Source organism: Palaemon carinicauda, chromosome 3, assembly GCF_036898095.1.
Source record: "Palaemon carinicauda isolate YSFRI2023 chromosome 3, ASM3689809v2, whole genome shotgun sequence".
NCBI classification, from domain to species: domain Eukaryota; kingdom Metazoa; phylum Arthropoda; class Malacostraca; order Decapoda; family Palaemonidae; genus Palaemon; species Palaemon carinicauda.
This window is the reverse complement of record NC_090727.1, coordinates 161,755,064-161,777,750: the sequence shown is the minus strand read 5'-3', so window position 1 is coordinate 161,777,750 and position 22,687 is coordinate 161,755,064. Positions and strand designations below refer to the sequence as shown.

At 34.5% G+C, this 22,687-nt stretch overlaps 1 protein-coding gene and 1 long non-coding RNA gene across 3 annotated transcripts in view; one reads left to right on the top strand and one right to left on the bottom strand.

Annotated features, from left to right (window-relative positions):
- The window catches only part of LOC137638746 (uncharacterized), a 494,402-nt gene that overhangs the window by 444,892 nt on the left and 26,823 nt on the right, over window positions 1-22,687 (bottom strand). The window contains exons 2-3 of the mRNA XM_068371088.1: window positions 9,224-9,239; window positions 7,736-7,820 (exon numbers count right to left, since the gene is read on the bottom strand). The gene's annotated coding sequence lies outside the window, so the exon portion shown is untranslated. The remainder of the gene's footprint in view (window positions 1-7,735; window positions 7,821-9,223; window positions 9,240-22,687) is intronic.
- On the top strand, window positions 13,362-22,488 carry LOC137637979 (uncharacterized). 2 transcript variants are annotated; one of them, XR_011043837.1, is made up of 4 exons: window positions 13,362-13,651; window positions 20,107-20,194; window positions 21,064-21,264; window positions 21,694-22,488. It is a non-coding gene; the product is annotated as an uncharacterized lncRNA (long non-coding RNA). The 2 variants fall into 2 exon arrangements; XR_011043836.1 differs by having other exon boundaries at window positions 13,364-13,579.

The following is a 22,687-nucleotide window of genomic DNA, read 5'->3' as shown; positions in this document are numbered from 1 at the left end:
AAGGTTTCAAAGTACAAAGTTTATAAATTGATTGATTATCAGTTATCTGGCATCCTGACATCTAAGGTCATTGATGCCGACAAGAATTCAAAGTACAAAGTTTATAGATTGATTGATTATCAGTTATCTGGCATCCTGACATCTAAGGTCATTGACGCCGACAAGATTTCAAAGTACAAAGTTTATAGATTGACTTATTGATTATCAGTTATCTGGCATCCTGACATCTAAGGTCATTGATGCCGACAAGAATTCAAAGTACAAAGTTTATAGATTGACTGATTGATTATCAGTTATCTGGCATCCTGACATCTAAGGTCATTGATGCCGACAAGACTTCAAAGTACAAAGTTTATAGATTGATTGATTATCAGTTATCTGGCATCCTGACATCTAAGGTCATTGACGCCGACAAGACTTCAAAGTACAAAGTTTATAGATTGATTGACTGATTATCAGTTATCTGGCATCCTGATATCTAGGGTCATTGACGCCGACAATACTTCAAAGTAAAACGTTTATAGATTGATTGATTATCAGTTATCTGGCATCCTGACATCTAAGGTCATTGACGCCGACAAGAATTCAAAGTACAAAGTTTATAGATTGATTGATTATCAGTTATCTGGCATCCTGACATCTAAGATCATTGATGCCGACAAGAATTCAAAGTACAAAGTTTATAGATTGATTGATTATCAGTTATCTGGCATCCTGACATCTAAGGTCATTGACGCCGACAAGATTTCAAAGAACAAAGTTTATAGATTGATTAATTATCAGTTACCTGGCATTCTGACATCTAAGGTCATTGATGCCGACAAGAATTCAAAGTACAAAGTCTATAGATTGATTGACTGATTATCAGTTATCTGGCATTCTGACATCTAAGGTCATTGACGCCAACAAGACTTCAAAGTACAAAGTTTATAGATTGATTGATTATCAGTTATCTGGCATTCTGACATCTAAGGTCATTGACGCCGACAATACTTCACATTTACAAAGTTTATAGATTGATTGACTGATTATCAGTTATCTGGCATCCTGACATCTAAGGTCATTGATGCCGACAAGAATTCAAATTATAAAGTTTATAGATTGATTGATTATCAGTTATCTGGCATCCTGACATCTAAGGTCCTTGACGCCGACAAGACTTCAAAGTACAAAGTTTATAGATTGATTAACTGATTATCAGTTATCTGGCATCCTGACATCTAAGGTCATTGACGCCGACAAGACTTCAAAGTACAAAGTTTATAGATTGATTGACTGATTATCAGTTATCTGGCATCCTGACATCTACGGTCATTGACGCCGACAAGACTTCAAAGTACAAAGTTTATAGATTGATTGACTGATTATCAGTTATCTGGCATCCTGACATCTTAGGTCATTGACGCCGACAAGATTTCAAAGTACAAAGTTTATAGATTGACTGATTGATTATCAGTTATCTGGCATCCTGACATCTAAGGTCATTGACGCCGACAAGAATTCAAAGTACAAAGTTTATAGATTGACTGATTGATTATCAGTTATCTGGCATCCTGACATCTAAGGTCATTGACGCCGACAAGATTTCAAAGTACAAAGTTTATAGGTTGACTGATTGATCATCAGTTATTTAGCATCCTGACATCTAAGGTCATTGACGCCGACAAGAATTTCAAAGTACAAAGTTTATAGATTGATTGATTATCAGTTATCTGGCATCCTGACATCTAAGGTCATTGATGCCGACAAGAATTCAAAGTACAAAGTTTATAGATTGATTGACTGATTATCAGTTATCTGGCATCCTGACATCTAAGGTCACTGACGCCGACAAGACTTCAAAGTACAAAGTTTATAGATTGATTGACTGATTATCAGTTATCTGGCATCCTGACATCTAAGGTCATTGATGCCGACAAGAATTCAAAGTACAAAGTTTATAGATTGATTGATTATCAGTTATCTGGCATCCTGACATCTAAGGTCATTGATGCCGACAAGATTTCAAAGTACAAAGTTTATAGATTGATTGATTATCAGTTATCTAGCATCCTGACATCTAAGGTCATTGACGCCGACAAGATTTCAAAGTACAAAGTTTATAGATTGATTGATTATCAGTTATCTGGCATCCTGACATCTAAGGTCATTGATGCCGACAAGAAATCAAAGTACAAAGTTTATAGATTGACTGACTGATTATCAGTTATCTGGCATCCTGACATCTAAGGTCACTGACGCCGACAAGATTTCAAAGTACAAAGTTTATAGATTGATTGACTGATTATCAGTTATCTGGCATCCTGACATCTAAGGTCACTGACGCCGACAAGACTTCAAAGTACAAAGTTTATAGATTGATTGACTGATTATCAGTTATCTGGCATCCTGACATCTAAGGTCACTGACGCCGACAAGACTTCAAAGTACAAAGTTTATAGATTGATTGACTGATTATCAGTTATCTAGCATCTTGACATCTAAGGTCATTGATGCCGACAAGATTTCAAAGTACAAAGTTTATAGATTGATTGACTGATTATCAGTTATCTGGCATCCTGACATCTAAGGTCATTGATGCCGACAAGAATTCAAAGTACAAAGTTTATAGATTGATTGACTGATTATCAGTTATCTGGCATCCTGACATCTAAGGTCACTGACGCCGACAAGACTTCAAAGTACAAAGTTTATAGATTGATTGACTGATTATCAGTTATCTGGCATCCTGACATCTAAGGTCATTGATGCCGACAAGAATTCAAAGTACAAAGTTTATAGATTGATTGATTATCAGTTATCTGGCATCCTGACATCTAAGGTCATGGATGCCGACAAGAATTCAAAGTACAAAGTTTATAGATTGATTGATTATCAGTTATCTGGCATCCTGACATCTAAGGTCATTGATGCCGACAAGAATTCAAAGTACAAAGTTTATAGATTGATTGATCATCAGTTATCTAGCATCCTGACATCTAAGGTCATTGATGCCGACAAGAATTCAAAGTACAAAGTTTATAGATTGATTGATCATCAGTTATCTAGCATCCTGACATCTAAGGTCATTGACGCCGACAAGACTTCAAAGTACAAAGTTTATAGATTGATTGATCATCAGTTATCTGGCATCCTGACACCTAAGGTCATTGATGCCGACAAGACTTCAAAGTACAAAGTTTATAGATTGATTGACTGATTATCAGTTATCTGGCATTCTGACATCTACGGTCATTGACGCCGACAAGACTTCAAAGTACAAAGTTTATAGATTGATTGACTGATTATCAGTTATCTGGCATCCTGACATCTAAGGTCATTGACGCCGACAAGATTTCAAAGTACAAAGTTTATAGATTGATTGATTATCAGTTATCTGGCATCCTGACATCTAAGGTCATTGATGCCGACAAGACTTCAAAGTACAAAGTTTATAGATTGATTGATTATCAGTTATCTGGCATCCTGACATCTAAGGTCATTGATGCCGACAAGACTTCAAAGTACAAAGTTTATAGATTGATTGACTGATTATCAGTTATCTGGCATCCTGACATCTACGGTCATTGACGCCGACAAGAATTCAAAGTACAAAGTTTATAGATTGATTGACTGATTATCAGTTATCTGGCATCCTGACATCTAAGGTCACTGACGCCGACAAGACTTCAAAGTACAAAGTTTATAGATTGATTGACTGATTATCAGTTATCTGGCCTCCTGACATCTAAGGTCATTGATGCCGACAAGAATTCAAAGTACAAAGTTTATAGATTGATTGACTGATTATCAGTTATATGGCATCCTGACATCTTAGGTCATTGACGCCGACAAGATTTCAAAGTACAAAGTTTATAGATTGACTGATTGATTATCAGTTATCTGGCATCCTGACATCTAAGGTCATTGATGCCGACAAGACTTCAAAGTACAAAGTTCATAGATTGATTGACTGATTATCAGTTATATGGCATCCTGACATCTAAGGTCATTGACGCCGACAAGATTTCAAAGTACAAAGTTTATAGATTGATTGATTATCAGTTATCTGGCATCCTGACATCTAAGGTCATTGATGCCGACAAGACTTCAAAGTACAAAGTTTATAGATTGATTGATTATCAGTTATCTGGCATCCTGACATCTAAGGTCATTGATGCCGACAAGACTTCAAAGTACAAAGTTTATAGATTGATTGATCATCAGTTATCTAGCATCCTGACATTTAAGGTCATTGACGCCGACAAGATTTCAAAGTACAAAGTTTATAGATTGATTGATTATCAGTTATCTGGCATCCTGACATCTAAGGTCATTGATGCCGACAAGACTTCAAAGTACAAAGTTTATAGATTGATTGACTGATTATCAGTTATCTGGCATCCTGACATCTACGGTCATTGACGCCGACAAGACTTCAAAGTACAAAGTTTAAAGATTGATTGACTGATTATCAGTTATCTGGCATCCTGACATCCAAGGTCATTGATGCCGACAAGACTTCAAAGTACAAAGTTTATAGATTGATTGACTGATTATCAGTTATATGGCATCCTGACATCTAAGGTCATTGACGCCGACAAGAATTCAAAGTACAAAGTTTATAGATTGATTGACTGATTATCAGTTATCTGGCATCCTGACATCTAAGGTCACTGACGCCGACAAGACTTCAAAGTACAAAGTTTATAGATTGATTGACTGATTATCAGTTATATGGCATCCTGACATCTAAGGTCATTGACGCCGACAAGATTTCAAAGTACAAAGTTTATAGATTGACTGATTGATTATCAGTTATCTGGCATCCTGACATCTAAGGTCATTGATGCCGACAAGACTTCAAAGTACAAAGTTTATAGATTGATTGACTGATTATCAGTTATATGGCATCCTGAAATCTAAGGTCATTGACGCCGACAAGATTTCAAAGTACAAAGTTTATAGATTGACTGATTGATTATCAGTTATCTGGCATCCTGACATCTAAGGTCATTGATGCCGACAAGACTTCAAAGTACAAAGTTTATAGATTGATTGACTGATTATCAGTTATCTGGCATCCTGACATCTAAGGTCATTGATGCCGACAAGATTTCAAAGTATAAAGTTTATAGATTGATTGATTATCAGTTATCTGGCATCCTGACATCTAAGGTCATTGACGCCGACAAGATTTCAAAGTACAAAGTTTATAGATTGACTGATTGATTATCAGTTATCTGGCATCCTGACATCTAAGGTCATTGATGCCGACAAGACTTCAAAGTACAAAGTTTATAGATTGATTGACTGATTATCAGTTATCTGGCATCCTGACATCTAAGGTCATTGATGCTGACAAGACTTCAAAGTACAAAGTTTATAGATTGATTGACTGATTATCAGTTATATGGCATCCTGACATCTAAGGTCATTGACGCCGACAAGATTTCAAAGTACAAAGTTTATAGATTGACTGATTGATTATCAGTTATCTGGCATCCTGACATCTAAGGTCATTGATGCCGACAAGACTTCAAAGTACAAAGTTTATAGATTGATTGATCATCAGTTATCTAGCATCCTGACATTTAAGGTCATTGACGCCGACAAGATTTCAAAGTACAAAGTTTATAGATTGATTGATTATCAGTTATCTGGCATCCTGACATCTAAGGTCATTGATGCCGACAAGACTTCAAAGTACAAAGTTTATAGATTGATTGACTGATTATCAGTTATCTGGCATCCTGACATCTACGGTCATTGACGCCGACAAGACTTCAAAGTACAAAGTTTATAGATTGATTGACTGATTATCAGTTATCTGGCATCCTGACATCCAAGGTCATTGATGCCGACAAGACTTCAAAGTACAAAGTTTATAGATTGATTGACTGATTATCAGTTATATGGCATCCTGACATCTAAGGTCATTGACGCCGACAAGAATTCAAAGTACAAAGTTTATAGATTGATTGACTGATTATCAGTTATCTGGCATCCTGACATCTAAGGTCACTGACGCCGACAAGACTTCAAAGTACAAAGTTTATAGATTGATTGACTGATTATCAGTTATATGGCATCCTGACATCTAAGGTCATTGACGCCGACAAGATTTCAAAGTACAAAGTTTATAGATTGACTGATTGATTATCAGTTATCTGGCATCCTGACATCTAAGGTCATTGATGCCGACAAGACTTCAAAGTACAAAGTTTATAGATTGATTGACTGATTATCAGTTATATGGCATCCTGACATCTAAGGTCATTGACGCCGACAAGATTTCAAAGTACAAAGTTTATAGATTGACTGATTGATTATCAGTTATCTGGCATCCTGACATCTAAGGTCATTGATGCCGACAAGACTTCAAAGTACAAAGTTTATAGATTGATTGACTGATTATCAGTTATCTGGCATCCTGACATCTAAGGTCATTGATGCCGACAAGATTTCAAAGTATAAAGTTTATAGATTGATTGATTATCAGTTATCTGGCATCCTGACATCTAAGGTCATTGACGCCGACAAGATTTCAAAGTACAAAGTTTATAGATTGACTGATTGATTATCAGTTATCTGGCATCCTGACATCTAAGGTCATTGATGCCGACAAGACTTCAAAGTACAAAGTTTATAGATTGATTGACTGATTATCAGTTATCTGGCATCCTGACATCTAAGGTCATTGATGCCGACAAGACTTCAAAGTACAAAGTTTATAGATTGATTGACTGATTATCAGTTATATGGCATCCTGACATCTAAGGTCATTGACGCCAACACATTTATACCTGTCTGCATTATTTTGTCTACTCACTAGCATGCCTAAAATTCAGACATGGGTGCTTGGCGACATTTTGGCAATAGAACTTAATCAAATAGCACAATATTCATCGACATATTACAGTATAAAAACGAAAGATACCGAAAAAAAGAAGAAATCATCACGACGCAATACTAACCACGGATAAAAATTTAAAAATTTCATATCAAACAAATTCATCAAATTTCAGTGCATAAAATAAGATAATAACAATCATTTGGCAACAGAATTTAGTCACTCTTACACAAAAAAAAAGGAAATGCCCGTTTTTTTGGGTTTCAAAAGAAATTATCTCAATTTCAAAATCTATCGAACCAAATACTTTATGCAGCAAATTCCATAATTTAAACCTTTTTTGAGCATGATAGGTTAAGAGAGTTTTTGTTCACAGTTGAGGGTATGAAGGATAATGGGTTAAGGCATTTACGATGGAAGTGAACATGGCTGCTCCACATACCTAGAATTTCGAAAGTATACCACATATGCTATACACTTGGGACTCGACTACTTAGCATATTCCTAAGGTTAATTATGTTATATAAGTATACACAATATATATAACAATATATATATATATATATATATATATATATATATATATATATATACATATATACATAATATGGATGAAAATTAACACTGTCGCTTGCAAATAGACATAAATTTCTACCTCATACAGGGATCGAGCTAACGCACACACATTATATATATACATATATATATATATATATATATATATATATATATATATATATATATATATATATATATAGCCCTCCCATATTCAAACGTTTATAAATTATCATGGCCACATATGAGTTTGAATAACTATGCAAAATTGCAGACATAAAAATGAAACAATTTAACCACAAAACACAATTCCCCAATGTTTCAAAGAACAAATGTAATAACACATACCATCCAGGGAGTCCAAAGCGAAGATATTTTTGAGGCTATCATGAATAAGAAAAAACTTCTGGTTTGGTTACTACCACCTTCTTATCTTGAAAAAAAAATTAATTGAAATTGGTTATGCACAAAAAAATGAATGAAATACATGAGTCATATCAGTAAAAGAAAGGAAAAGCAAAAACGGGTTTGAAAGGAATAACAAACACGGATTACTGTTGATACAAGTCTTCAAATATCACATTTAGCTTGAAGGAATGCAATGGCTAATCTTAGCCTTACATAAACACAGAAAGTACATAACTACGTCTGTAAGATTTTCAGTAAAATGGCAATGAACATTTTAAACAATAAATACAGATAAACAAAATTTTATCAAACTGCTAAAGAAAAATCAACTAAAAACGTTTTGGACGCAATGATATTTATTTGTTGGTACATGAACAAAACGGAAGGAACAATAAGTATTTAAACTAGTAACAGTGTCCATTACAACTCGAGCATATTAGATTCAAATCGAAATTATCATTTAAATCTTAAACTTTTGAGAAAAAGAAACTATTATCAAGACATCTCATTGCGAATTCTGATTGGCTTATTATTTTCTAAATTACTTCATTTTTTCCTACTCGTGATAGCCTCAACAGATGAACCCTAGACTGTGAACCAAGACATTATTAGAACCTTAAGATGCTAAGTTTTATATTTCATTCTTAAATTAAGAATACTGCAAATACAAAATGCACAGTTTATATCATACATGACATGCACGGTATACACCAATAATAAGTTTACTAAAATATACTATATACATGCAACAATACAATACTAATGCGTAATTACTAAACAAAATAAATTAGAGAATTGTAGATAAAATTAAAGGCAAAATAAACATTTCAATCGTTTGGTAAAAAATCGTCTGACACTCTTTTGATGGTAGAAAACACGTGCAATGCACACACTTATGCTATAGATAAACATACGACACAAAATGTTGTAGGGCAACCGAATTGCTAAAGCCTGTGATTTCGGTCGCTCGAACACAGAAAAAAAAAAAAAAAAAAAAAAAAAAAAAAAAAAAAAAAAAAAAAAAAAAAAACGTGAACAGCGTAACAAAAGACTACGAACATAAAATAAGTATTTCAATGACCATGAAAGTAACAGTATGTTACCTTAGAACACTTCGAAAGAGAAGATACCATTAACTATATATACACACACACACATGTATATATATATATATATATATATATACATATATATATATATATATATATATATATATACATATATATATATATATATATACATATATATATACATTATATATATATACATTATATATATATATATATATATATATATATATATATATATATATATATATATATATATATATATATATATATATATATATATATATATAAAGCGTAGAAAGATTTAAACTTTGCTAACCTTCTTCATGTCTTGGCTCATCAGTCTATAGGTTTTCCTTACCTTTCCCAAAACGTATCTGAAAATAAAACAAAATATATATATATCATTACTATATAAAGCAAAACTATCTCGGATATAAGATCTGCAAAACATAATAAAAACTGCGTAAAAAAAAAAAAACTTCACTCGCTAAAAGAAACAAAAGAAAATTGAATAAGGACAGGTTAAGGCTACATGAATGGAATCACATCTACGCGTTGTTTAAATCATGTTAAGTTAGCAGGTTGGCCAGGGCATCAGCCACCCGTTGTGATACTACCGATAAAGTGTTATGGAGTCCTTTGACTGGCCAGGCAGTACTACACTGGATCCTTCTCTCTGGTTACGGTTCACTTTCCTTTTGCATACACACTTGCACACCGAATAGTCTGGCCTAATCTTTACATATTCTCCTCTGTCCTCATACACCTGACAACACTCAGTTTACCAAACAATTCTTCTTCATCCAAGGGGTTAACTACTGCACTGTAGTTGTTCAGTGGCCACTCTCCTCTTGGTAAGAGTAGAAGAGACTCTTCAGCTATGGTAAGCAGCTCTTCTAGGAGAAGGACACACCAAAATCAAACTATTGTTCTCTAGTCTTGGGTATAACCATAGCCTCTGTACCATGGTCTTTCACTATTTTGGGTTAGAGTGCTCTTGCTTGAGGGTACACTCAGGCACACTATTCTATCTTATTTCTTTTTTTTAAGTTTTTATAGTTTATATATGATTTAATTTTAATGTAGTTACTGTTCTTAAAATATTTACTGTTTTCCTGTTTCCTTTCCTTACTGAGCTATTTTCCCTATTAGGGCCCCTGGGCTTATAGCATCTAGCTTTTCCAACTAGGGTTGTAGCTTAGCAAATAATAATAATAATAATAATAATTACTGCACCTCGATAGTGTTATTGACGATTTCAGTTTTTTCATGTTGCAAAGAAAACATTGCTGAACTATTGATAACACGATACCATTAGTGTGTTGGTAAATAAAAACTATTATTTCAAGTGTTTTCCTCTATGTAAAGATAGAAGAGTTTCTTTAGCTATGGTAAGCCGCTCCTCTAGGAGAAGGTTACTCCAAAATCAAACCGTTGTTACCTAGACTTGGGTAGTGCCAAAGGATCTTTACCATGGTCTTCAACCTTGTTTTAATTATATACAACAACAACAACAACAAATACAACAGTTTCAAGTCCACTGGAAGACAAAGGCCTCACATGTCCTTGGTCATGTTTGGGGTTTGACCTTTTTCTTCACCACGCTGGCCAAGGCGAACTGGCGATTGTGGGAAACTTTGGTTTGATCGCTCGCAACAAACTAATGTGGTATAGATGTCCCTGACTAGTACAGCCAAGGTCTCGAGTACAGCTCTGCCAATCATGGCGATATACAAACCCTTTCCCCACGTAAAGGTATCCCCACTCAGAATACATACATACGAGCACCAACGGGTGAAAATTTGAGATTAGGGTTGTTATAGCCTACTGGTAACTTTTTTGCCTGGTGATCGGCAGACTGGGGTTCGAACGTGAACTCCGAGATTAGAAGGCCTGTTCAACGTTGGCCAGCATCGTCTACAACTAGAGTGCAGGGTTAGACCGTCCCGTTGTTACTGCCCATATTTGTGACGTCATTGGTAGCAGGATTAATAGAGAAAACCAAAACAATGAAATTAAGGGTCACTATGAAAAGTGCTTACCCACACCCTTCCTCTTTCATGACCTGGTGTGAGAGGTCCCAGTTAATTCTCTAGGTACTAGAACCTAAGAAGCTAAGAACCTAAAGTTTTTTTTATTTCATCTATATTTTATGAGCCTTAACTATCATCAGCAACCCAAATAATTCAACATTAAAACAAGATAAGTAAATTCTGTTTAAATTTCATTCTGTATAAGGAAAGTGCATATGCAAACAAGAGCGCAAATACAACTTTTAAAATCTTTATTATGAAATGGCTTTTTCTTAGTTTTGTATATTTTCTCTTTTGACTTCTCTCAGAAGCGAAGTTTTTGTTAAGGACTCTTATCCCTCAAAAATGAGGCACCGGACAAATATGGCAATAATTTACAGGGTAAATTTGCATAGTGATTTATGTAAGATGGGTTTCAATGACTTCTCTCCATAGTAGCAAACAGAAAGATTTGCTTCCATACACGGAATAATTGTAGCCATTGTCTCGGTCGGTCGTTGGATTGAAACGACTGACCAGGTGAAGAGCGTCTTAATCAGGTGTAAGACCATTTCCTTCAAGGTCTATAGAATACCAGATCGACCCATCAGCGATAAAAACAAACTGTGTCCACTACTGCGTAGTCTAGCCATGCAATGATTGATGACGTCATACCGTACCACGGTCTAATTTACCAGCCTTTGTTTTTCGGTGTTTACTATTTTACAGTTTGCTTACAAGAAAGCTAATATTCAGTATTCTACTCTTTTCCTCCATTTCTACATTAAATAGTTGGGTTAGTATGATAGATATCAAACCATAAATTTTAAAGCCCGTTATCAATTTATTTAGCACAAATCAGAAATAATTTTGAGCGAGTTTCCATCTATTCTATCGACCTTGGTTTCCTTGTTCTTCACTCAAGTCCGGTCAAATACAGTCTAGAGAGAGAGAGAGAGAGAGAGAGAGAGAGAGAGAGAGAGAGATTTAAGGGAAGGTATTTCACATTAAAATAGAGTTGATATATTTATGTTTAGATATTTCATGAGTTTTGTTCGATAGTTAAACGATAGAGACAAATAGGATTCACTTATTTGTAAAGAGAGAGAGAGAGAGAGAGAGAGAGAGAGAGAGAGAGAGAGAGAGAGAGAGATAGAGAGAGAGAGAGAGAGAGAGAGAGAGAGAGAGAGAGAGAGAGAGAGAAACGAGATGAGTTAAGTGGTAGTAGAGACCCAGTGTTCGTGTTAAATGCTGATGTTGCATACAAACTTCAGTCGGGAAAAGACCATGGTGTTCAAACCGTGGCAACCGAGAGAGAGAGAGAGAGAGAGAGAGAGAGAGAGAGAGAGAGAGTCCTGAAAGCGACTTGCTGGCAACTAGGAAATGCAAAAACTCAATGAAATCCTGAAGGGGGGTCACGAAGTAATCCGAAACACGTGTCGACACCAAACAATAAATGGAGGAAAGCAAATGTATTCCTGCTATTATTCTGAAAACTATCAACATGAACGCCGCTAAGACATTGTCTATTCATTATAAACGTAGAGTAACATGCCCAAATAACATTATATATATATATATATATATATATATATATATATATATATATATATATATATATATATATATATATATATATATATATATATATATATGTATATGTGTGTGTGTGTGTGTGTGTGTGTGTGTGTGTGTGTGTGTGTGTACAATATTTACGTAAATAACTGATCGATCAGTAAATCTTCACATACGGATTATTTATGCGACAATGCTCTGATTATTATATTACCAGCCAAGTTGGAAAAGCAGGATGCTACACGTCATACTGCTCCAACAGAGAAAAGTAGCCCAGTGAGGAATGGTAATTAGGAAATGAATTATATAAAGGTTATGAATGACCGTTAAAAATATTCTAAGATCAGTAATAACAATAACGTGAAAATAGATGGCATATATAAACTATAATAACAATGAATAAACAAACGTTTACATATGTGTAACAGCTTAAGAGAGAATAGTTCACCAAACGTTCAGCTGGGCTCCACAAGGCATTAGCAGAATTGGAAAACCCATGCCTACATGGCTGAGGGGACTATGAATCGCAAATTAGATGATGAATAGAGAAATATTGAATTAAAAGCTCAATATAGAGACGACTGGTGAAACCTAACCGAGGCCCTTTGAGTCAATAGGCGTAGAAGGAGATGAAAAAGACCAGACAAAAACACAAATTCATTCATATGAGAGAGAGAGAGAGAGAGAGAGAGAGAGAGAGAGAGAGAGAGAGAGAGAGAGAGAGAGAGAGAGAGAGAGAGAGAGTGTGTGTGTAACGATATGTTGAACAAGGTTGTCATGAGCAACGTTCCCAATCAAACACAACTCCGCGTTCGTCATTCGTTTCACCGGATTGAAATTCTTCCAGAAAGTACTACCGCATTATTATAATTTAAACCAAACAGAACTCTATAACAAGAAGAAAATTGGCGATAAACGCAAATATGTAACTAAAATCAAATAAATAAGATTGCCAGAATATTCTACCAAATCGACTGAGCAAGTTCTCTCACATATGGCACACGACAGAACACTCCCGAGATTTCTAGACAGTAGTCATGAACTAACAGTGAATTCACGCACATCTGAGAGATTTATAATCGTGTCAGTTAGAAAATTAAGGGCAAAGATAACGCCATCTTTTTCCAGTGAGTGTATTCCTCTTCAGGATATAATCTTACCACCAACGTGATTTGATTTTTATAACTACGGTTAAATAGGTAACATTTAATTTGAGTGATACCGTTCTTTTTGTCTACCTTCGCTCAGAGAAACGGGTCAGCATAAGCAGGTTTGGAGATTGTTCTAAGAGCTCTGTGTTTGTTACTATTTATAATCGCATAAGGTTGTGCGTGGAGTTTGTTTAATAACCCAATTATGTATATTATGCTCCCAACACCAGGGCGTAGTCCCAACCAAGCATACATACATATATACAGTGTATATATATATATAAATATATATACATATATATGCAGAAGAACCACAGGGAAAATGAAAATACAGAATATACACTTGAGTCCTGACTAGTTTCGTGATACTTCCTCAGAGGACTGATTTATTGAGAGAGGTTTCTTACAATTTATAGGGAAAGCAAAAGTACGAACATACATATAGAGATTTAGAGAACAATGACACTCCCTTACCCGCTACCTGGGCTTGACTCAGGTGTGAGGAGGAGGAGTCCGCAAGCTCGTTAGACACCTGCTAAAAAGGGTCATTTCTAGTGGCGGGTATATTCTTGTTTTCTTCTTATTTTACTTTCATTACAGTTATTTATATGTCAATGCGGTAGCCTTATCTATATAAATACATAAGCAAAACATACACAAAAATACAAATACATACACATATATACATATATATATACATATATATATATACACACATACATACATATACATATATATACATATATACACACATACACATACATATACATACACATACACATATACATATATATACATACATACAGATACAAATACATATACATATACATAAATACTTACACATACACATACATATACATACACATACATATATACATATATATACACATACATATATACATATATACATATATACACATACATACTTATGCATATTTACATTTATATGTATACAACATTAATATCATAAACATATAATCATGTATATATCAATACTTATATCTAGCATAACACTATATAGTGCCAATATACTTATGCATACTATATAAAATAATTGTTTCCTTTAATGAATGGTAGCTTAGGTCTAAATATTAATTTCACACCGACGTTAATTATTCACAATACATTCAATTCTACATTAAGTGGTTAATGTTTTTTTTTTATATAGTTTACAAATCTCTTTACATATAAAGGCGTCGAGTTTATACATTCCATGACCAATATTCAAGTTGTTTTCAAAGGTTTCTTTTATGAAACTGGACTCTATGATGTTTCTTTCTACTAAGTTATATGAATGAACCAATTTCTTTGCACCTGACCAATTAATAGGGTGATTTTTATCTCTAACGTGGGCAAAGAGTGCATTATTATCTTGAGCATACCTGACACTTTTCTTATGTTGTTCAATTCTCTTTTCTAGGGCTTTACCAGTTTGACCAATATAGTATTTTTCACAAGCATTGCATGGAATACGATATACACATCCCTTGGTAATGTCAGGAGAATTCTTTATTAAGGCTGTTTTTATTGTATTTTTACTCTTAAATGCTACATTTACATTGAAATTTTTTAACAGTTGGGGAATTTCTTTAAATGAATCACAATAAGGTAGTACAAGTAAATTTTGTGTGTTATAGTTTTTTCTGTTATCATTACCGAAAAAAGTCTTTTTTGCTGTTCTTAGGGCATCATCTAACACAATTTCAGGATACTTTAGTTTTTTACCTATTGCTCTAATACCATTTATTTCGTCATCAATATATTCAGGGCTGCAGACTCGGAATGCTCTTAAAAACATAGAAGTAAATACAGATTTCTTAACTTTGTTGCCTTGGTTTGAGTAATAATGGACATATGCCGAGATATTTGTTGGCTTTCTGTATACACTGAACTTGAGACTATTATTACATCTATGTATGCGACAATCCAAAAGTGAAATTTATTGATGGTAAGAAACCTCTCTCAATAAATCAGTCCTCTGAGGAAGTATCACGAAACTAGTCAGGACTCAAGTGTATATTCTGTATTTTCATTTTCCCTGTGGTTCTTCTGCATCTGAGCATCACGTTTTCCTGTGATTTTTACGCATACATACATATATATATATATATATATATATATATATATATATATATATATATATATATGAAGTCTATTTTATATGATATATACATTATATATACATTTTATATAATGTTTATAGCAAAATAAATATATATATATATATATATATATATATATATATATATATATATATATATATATATATATATATATATTGTACGGCAATATATTAATTTGAGTTTATAGTACAAACTAACATTTTATATTCATACATGTGGCAAAGAAAAATCCACATATCTATACAGACATACAAACAAAATCGCAAACATACAAATTCATACATACAACTTGAATAACAACACGTTCCAACATGTTTTCCTATGGTCTGAATAATGAAGCACAAGGGTCATTTCTTGGAAGGGTGACCATATATCCTGAACACCAGCGCTCATAGATTTTACCTACCAATTGGTAGGTAAGTATTTGTGGAGTGAGGATGATAGCAATGCTGCGGTTGTGGTGGCCGATGTGGTAAAGTCACTGACTGGTGAACGCCAGACTGGTGTTCGAGTACCACTCAAATTCGATAGTTTCTTTGGTCGCTGAAACCTCACCTTGTGAGCTAAGGATAGGAGGGTTTTGGGGAGCCTATGGGTATATCTACAGGAGTCATCAGCAGCCAATGCCTGGCACTTCTTGGTCCTAGTTTGGGCGCTGATCATATATATATATATATATATATATATATATATATATATATATATATATATATATATATATATATATATATGGTTAGTCTCTAGGGCATTGTCCTGCTTGATAGGTCAATGTCAATGTGCCTTGCCTCTGCCATTCATGAGCGGCCTTTAAACCTCAAACCAGCGCTTATAATTTTTTTTTACTAACCAGTTGGTCAACAAGTATTTGTGGGGTGAAGTTGATAGGCTTACATCTTGCGTTTGAATGTTAATAGAGCTACTTAGAGCTATCGATTCATCATTCATGTCAGTCAATGATTAAAAGACAGCCTTGCTTTATTGATAGAATAAGTCATATATAACGAACGTGTTACTTCTTATTAAAATCACTGGAGGGTACCGGTAATCTAGTGATTATGGCGGATAATAGTTGAAGTTATATCGATGGAAAAATCAGGAATCAGTAACACGCCAACGTTTAACTCGGGAATCGGTAACACGCCAAGTTTTAAATCGGGAATCGGTAACACGCAAAGGTTTAAATCGGGAATCAGTAACACGCCAAGGTTTAAATCAGGAATCGATTACACGCCAATGTTCAACTCGGGAATCGGTGACACGCCAATGTTTAACTCGGGAATCTGTAACACGCCAAGGTTTAAATCGGGAATCAGTATCACAAGGTTTAAATCGGGAATCAGTATCACAAGGTTTAAATCGGGAATCGGCAACACGCCAATGTTTAACTCAGGAATCGGTAACACACCAAGGTTTAAATCGGGAATCGGCAACACGCCAATGTTTAACTCGGGAATCGGTAACACACCAAGGTTTAAATCTGGAATCAGTAACACGGCAATGTTTAACTTGGGAATCGGTAACACGCCAAGGCTTAAATCGGGAATTGGTAACACGCCAAGATTAAAATCAGGAATCAATAACACGCCAATGTTTAAATCGGGAATCAGTAACAAGCCAAGGTTTGGTTGGTTTTGGAACTATGAAAAAAAAAAAACGATCTTTCGACTTTAATATCGTGAGTGAATTTCCAATATTTCAACAGATATAATTCTGATAAATACAATTTCTTTTAGTTAGAGCTAATTTACTTCAACAATGTGCCTCCTAAAGTCATACGAGCTGGATTCCGGATCCGGATAAAAGACAAGGGTAATGGACGTTGCAAAAACTCTCCTGCCTTAGAGGGGGGGGGGGGAAATCATTGCTGCAACTGGTAATAAATAGGTGTCTTGTGAGAATAGTTATAAATCAAAACTAGAAGGGCACTCAGTAGAATGCAGACCTCCGTTGAGGCAGCTTATTTCTCTATCTTTTGCTCGACCTTGACTTGACCTTTGACCTTAACATCCATTAATTGGCGTGGATTTTCATACAGTCAAATATGAACCAAGTTTGAAGTCTCTGTGACAACGATGTCCAAACTTATGCTTGACCTTGACCTTTGAGCTTTCAAAATTTAATCATGTCCACCTTTTTACATAACAGTTAATCACTGCAATTTTCATTAATCTACGATTAAAATTGTGGCCAGGAAGCTGTTCACAAACACAAACACACACACAAACAGGGGGCGAAAACATAACCTTCCATCTTCGTTGGCGAAGGTAATGAGGCTCGATAATCATAAAAAAAAAAAAAAAAGGTGCTACTCGGGATATCATTAGCTAAAAATTAAAATTAAAACATAGAAGAAAATATCAAAAATAATTTCAATATGCTTCATATCAAAATTTATGCCACTGTTCCTGTCCAAATACTGACGCAATGGGGGTAATATAACGCAAATTTGCCCGTTTGTTACCAGTATTATAAAATGCATTTCAAGAATTATTAGAACACTAACCAATATTAAGGGTTGTTGTGCCCTATTGGTAACGTTTCTGCCTGGTGATCACCAGACGGGGGTTCGAGTACCGCTCAGACTCGTTATCATCACCATTATTATCATTATTAATACCAATATTATTATTATTTTTATTATTATTATTATCATTATATCAGTATCATCATTCAAGCCAAGCTATAACCCTAATTGGAAAAGCCAGAGAGCTCCAAGCAGGGAAAAATAGCCCAGTTAAGAAAAGAAATAAGGAAATAAATAAGCTACAAGAGAAGTAATAAATAATCAAAATATATTTTATGAACACTAAAAATATTAAATTAGATCTTTTAAATATAAACTCTCGAGTCTGCAACCTCACCATCCTTATGAGCTAAGGATGTGGGGTTTAGGAGAGTCTATAGATCTACCTGCTGAGTCATTAGCAGCCATTGCCTGGCCATCCCTAGTCGTAGCTTGAGAGTACCGGGGGGGGGGGGGGGGGCTGATCATATGCTTGATAGGGCAATGTCACTGTTCCTTGCTTCTGCCATTCATGAGCGGCCTTTAAATCTTAAACCTTATGCATATTTCATTAAGTAATTCATTTTTCTCCATGGGTCACTTATCGTCTTAAATGGTCACACATATTATTTAAAGGAAGTAGATAATATAGACGATATCTAACATAGCTCAAGGAAAACCGAAGAAATAAGAAAATGCCGAAGTTAAGACACAACAAATGTGTAAAGCGGTGGTCTACAAGACGTCAAAGTGTCTTCTCTTTATGCGCAATGAACATATGAATGTGCCCAAGGATGTCGGCCGACTTTCATCAATCATTTAAAAAAAAAAAAAAAAAAAAAAAAAAAAAAAAAAAAAATATTGATTTTCCAACTGAAGGACGCTGGGTCGCTGATAAACGTAGACAACACCTTATTGCGTGATGGGTATTCCAGTGGTTTTTTTTTTTTTTTTTTTAATTCAGGCAATTTTTCATCCTTCCTACTTTAGATCCTTAATTTTATTTATTTTTCCGTCCTCCCGCAGTTCATTCTTCCTTATTATTATTATTATTATTATTATTATTATTATTATTATTATTATTTACTAAGTTGTAACCCTATTTGGGAAAGCAAGATGCTATAAGCCCAAGGGCTCCAACATGTAAAAACAGTCCAGTGAGGAAAGGAAATAAGTATGTAAATAACCTACAAAAGAAGTAAAGAACAACTAAATTTGTATAGGTTAATAACAGTTATAACACTAAAATCAATCTTTTATACATAAACTATAAAAAACTAAAAAATAAACAAGTGGAAAGGAAATAAGATAGAATAGTGTGCCCGAGTGTACACTAAAGCAAGAGAACTCTACCCTAAAAGACAGTGGAAGACCATGGTACAGAGGCTATGGCACTAGCCAAGACTTTTTGTTCTTTTTTCGGGGCATGGGCTAAATGAGAGCATATCTGGTGTTTATTTCAATTAGTTTTCTCATATAATATTTCACAAAGTAAGTTTTCAGCACAACTGGTATTAAAACTGAAACCTTTAAAAGTATCTTTATACACAACTCCTACCTTAAAACTATCTCAAATTATACTATGTTCATTTCACAGGTCAAACATTTCTAATTTTTCAGCATAAATGGTACTGAAGATGAAACCTTTAAAAGTATCTTTATTCATGAACTCTTTCCTTAAAACTAAAATTATCTTGATTCATGAACTCTTTCCTTAAAACTATCTTAAACTATGTTATCTTTATTTCACGTGTCAAATATATCACAAAGAGTGTTTTCAGCATATTGGAACTGAAGATGGAACCTTTTAAAGTATCTTTATTCACGACTGCCTCCTTTGAAATTATCTTAAACTACATACTATCTTTATTTCACAGGCAAGTTACATCAAAAGAAGCCTCATCACAAGAAGGAACAAAGAGATACTGGACGCTGAGGGGCTTTTTGCTATCTGGGAAAATGAAGGCAAGTCTAATATTTTTTTTTTCTGAATCTGGTCGAAAAGAAATAAAATTTAAAATCACATCAAATATGGGCAACTTGTATATTTGAAACATTGTCATCAATGGATTCATATTTTCTTGAAAATGTATAACGTTAAATGTGCTCGACTACAACCTACTCCATGTTTAAGAATAATTTGTAGATATAAATTATATAGGATGAATTCATTAATTTTTCTAAAATGCTTACGAACTTCCAATCTGTAATTATTTATATATATATATATATATATATATATATATATATATATATATATATATACATACAGTATATATATACATATATATACATATACAAATATATGCATATATATAAAGAAATTTGATGCCTGTATAGTATGCAGACTAAAGCCACTACCACATTGCTTCTGTTATACAGTAGTATGTGGCCACCAGTTTTAAATGTGCCCTGTTTAATTTTATCATCATTATAATTATGAAATTTAGCTTGGTGATTAATTTGCTAAGCAAAATACTACCAAATTACTCACTCACGTGGCTCATGCAACTTGAACTGTTTGCCAGAACAGAGGAGCAATAATGTTAAATTCCGAGAGAAGCTAGCCATGGTGGAGCAATGACCTATTGACCTGTGTAATTGAATAATTTGAATTATTAGAATAACCCCAAAATACTTGCCAGCGCTGCATTCTTTGTTGTAATAGTTAATTTAGCTGTCAGAAACTCACATTCCAAAGGTAAGCCCTAGACCTACAATATTGGGTAGGCCACGTGCAGTACTGACGCCGAGTGTTGTTAAACATGCATAACCTCATTGTCATTTGTCTATACTAAATACTTAAACAATATCTTCCATAACACTAATTCCAGGTTCAAGACTTGATACATAAAAGAGAGAAGACCACAAAGGCGATAAAGAAAAACAGAGTAGTCGCCGTCAAAGAAAATGACGAAGCCGACGGACTTGGGAAGAGGCGCTATGCCAAGATCTCTCTTGACCAAAAGAATAGAATTTTTCTCCATGCCTTGGATACTTCAGAACACCCTCCAGACAACACCTTTCTCCTGAAGGTGAGGACTACTAACGATAAGATTCTTCATAACCCTTTGTTCTATCCTAATCGAATATAAGAGCTCACTAATTCATCTAGAATCCATAATACCATTGAAATAAAGCACCACTGACTTGGTGACTTCATTACAACCATTACCCTATATCTTGCACAAATGTAACATCTTTCTTTCTCTCTCTCTCTCTCTCTCTCTCTCTCTCTCTCTCTCTCTCTCTCTCTCTCTCTCTATGTCTTCAGAACATTAACTAAACCCCGTCGTCTGACTTGTTTATTAAGAAAGCTACTATATTTGTCTGTTAATAAGAATTTTAAAAACAGAAAGGAAATTTTCCTCAATATACTCATATCAAAGCTTGGAGTTATTATAACGTTGCTACTATTAGATTACTATTTTTACTAATATTGTTCTTAATATTATCATTTTAAGTACAGCGACGTCATGAAAATGGTGGACACTTCCTACAAACTCGCATTTCTTGAGCTGTCTGTTGGAGACCAGACTCTCGGCCGACTTCTGATACGCCTGTCACCAGACACGAACTTCTCTCAACAGTTTTCCCTGCTGTGTACCGGGGAACTCGGCCCTTCCTACAGTCGCACAAACATCCTAAAGGTGATGTACAAGGGCGAGGGGACGGAGAGTGTCTTCTTCGGAGATTACGAGTCTAACGACGGCGAAGGGGGAAGAGCACTGGTCGCCGGACCTAACTGGGCAACAGAGCACACCAAGCCCGTCTACCAGAGGCCTTGGAAGGCTGGCGTGGTAGGGGGTTGGGGGTGGGATGAGGAGAGGGCTTGTCAGTTTGCCATCCACACCCAAAACTGCAATGGGTTCGAGCTGCCAGGCTGTTTCGGCATAGTCGAGGATGGTCTCAACGTCTTGACGGAGGCTCTGTCCCAGCAGAAAGATGTAACAGATGTCTATATCAGTGATTGTGGGATTCTTTTGTCGCAGTGATGAGTAAATCACAAGTTTTCAGAGAAATACATTTTTTAAAAATCATGATTTCGCGGACAAATTGTTTCGAAATCAATCATGTAGTGTTGTGGTTACTGTTGCATCCACAGTTGAAATCTGTTTGAGTGTAGATTTTTCCATTAGCTTGTTAATTACATGGATATGATAGTGACTGAATACCCACTTCTAAAACATGCTTGCTCCAAAGGTAGTATGATAGTATAGTTGTATGCCTATCCAGCCGAATATTATCTTTGTAAATATACTGTGTGTCTATATATATATATATATATATATATATATATATATATATATATATATATATATATATATATATATATATATATTTATATAAACATATATATATAAATATAAATTATATATACACATATATATACATACATATATATGCATACATATATACATATATATATATATATATATATATATATATATATATATA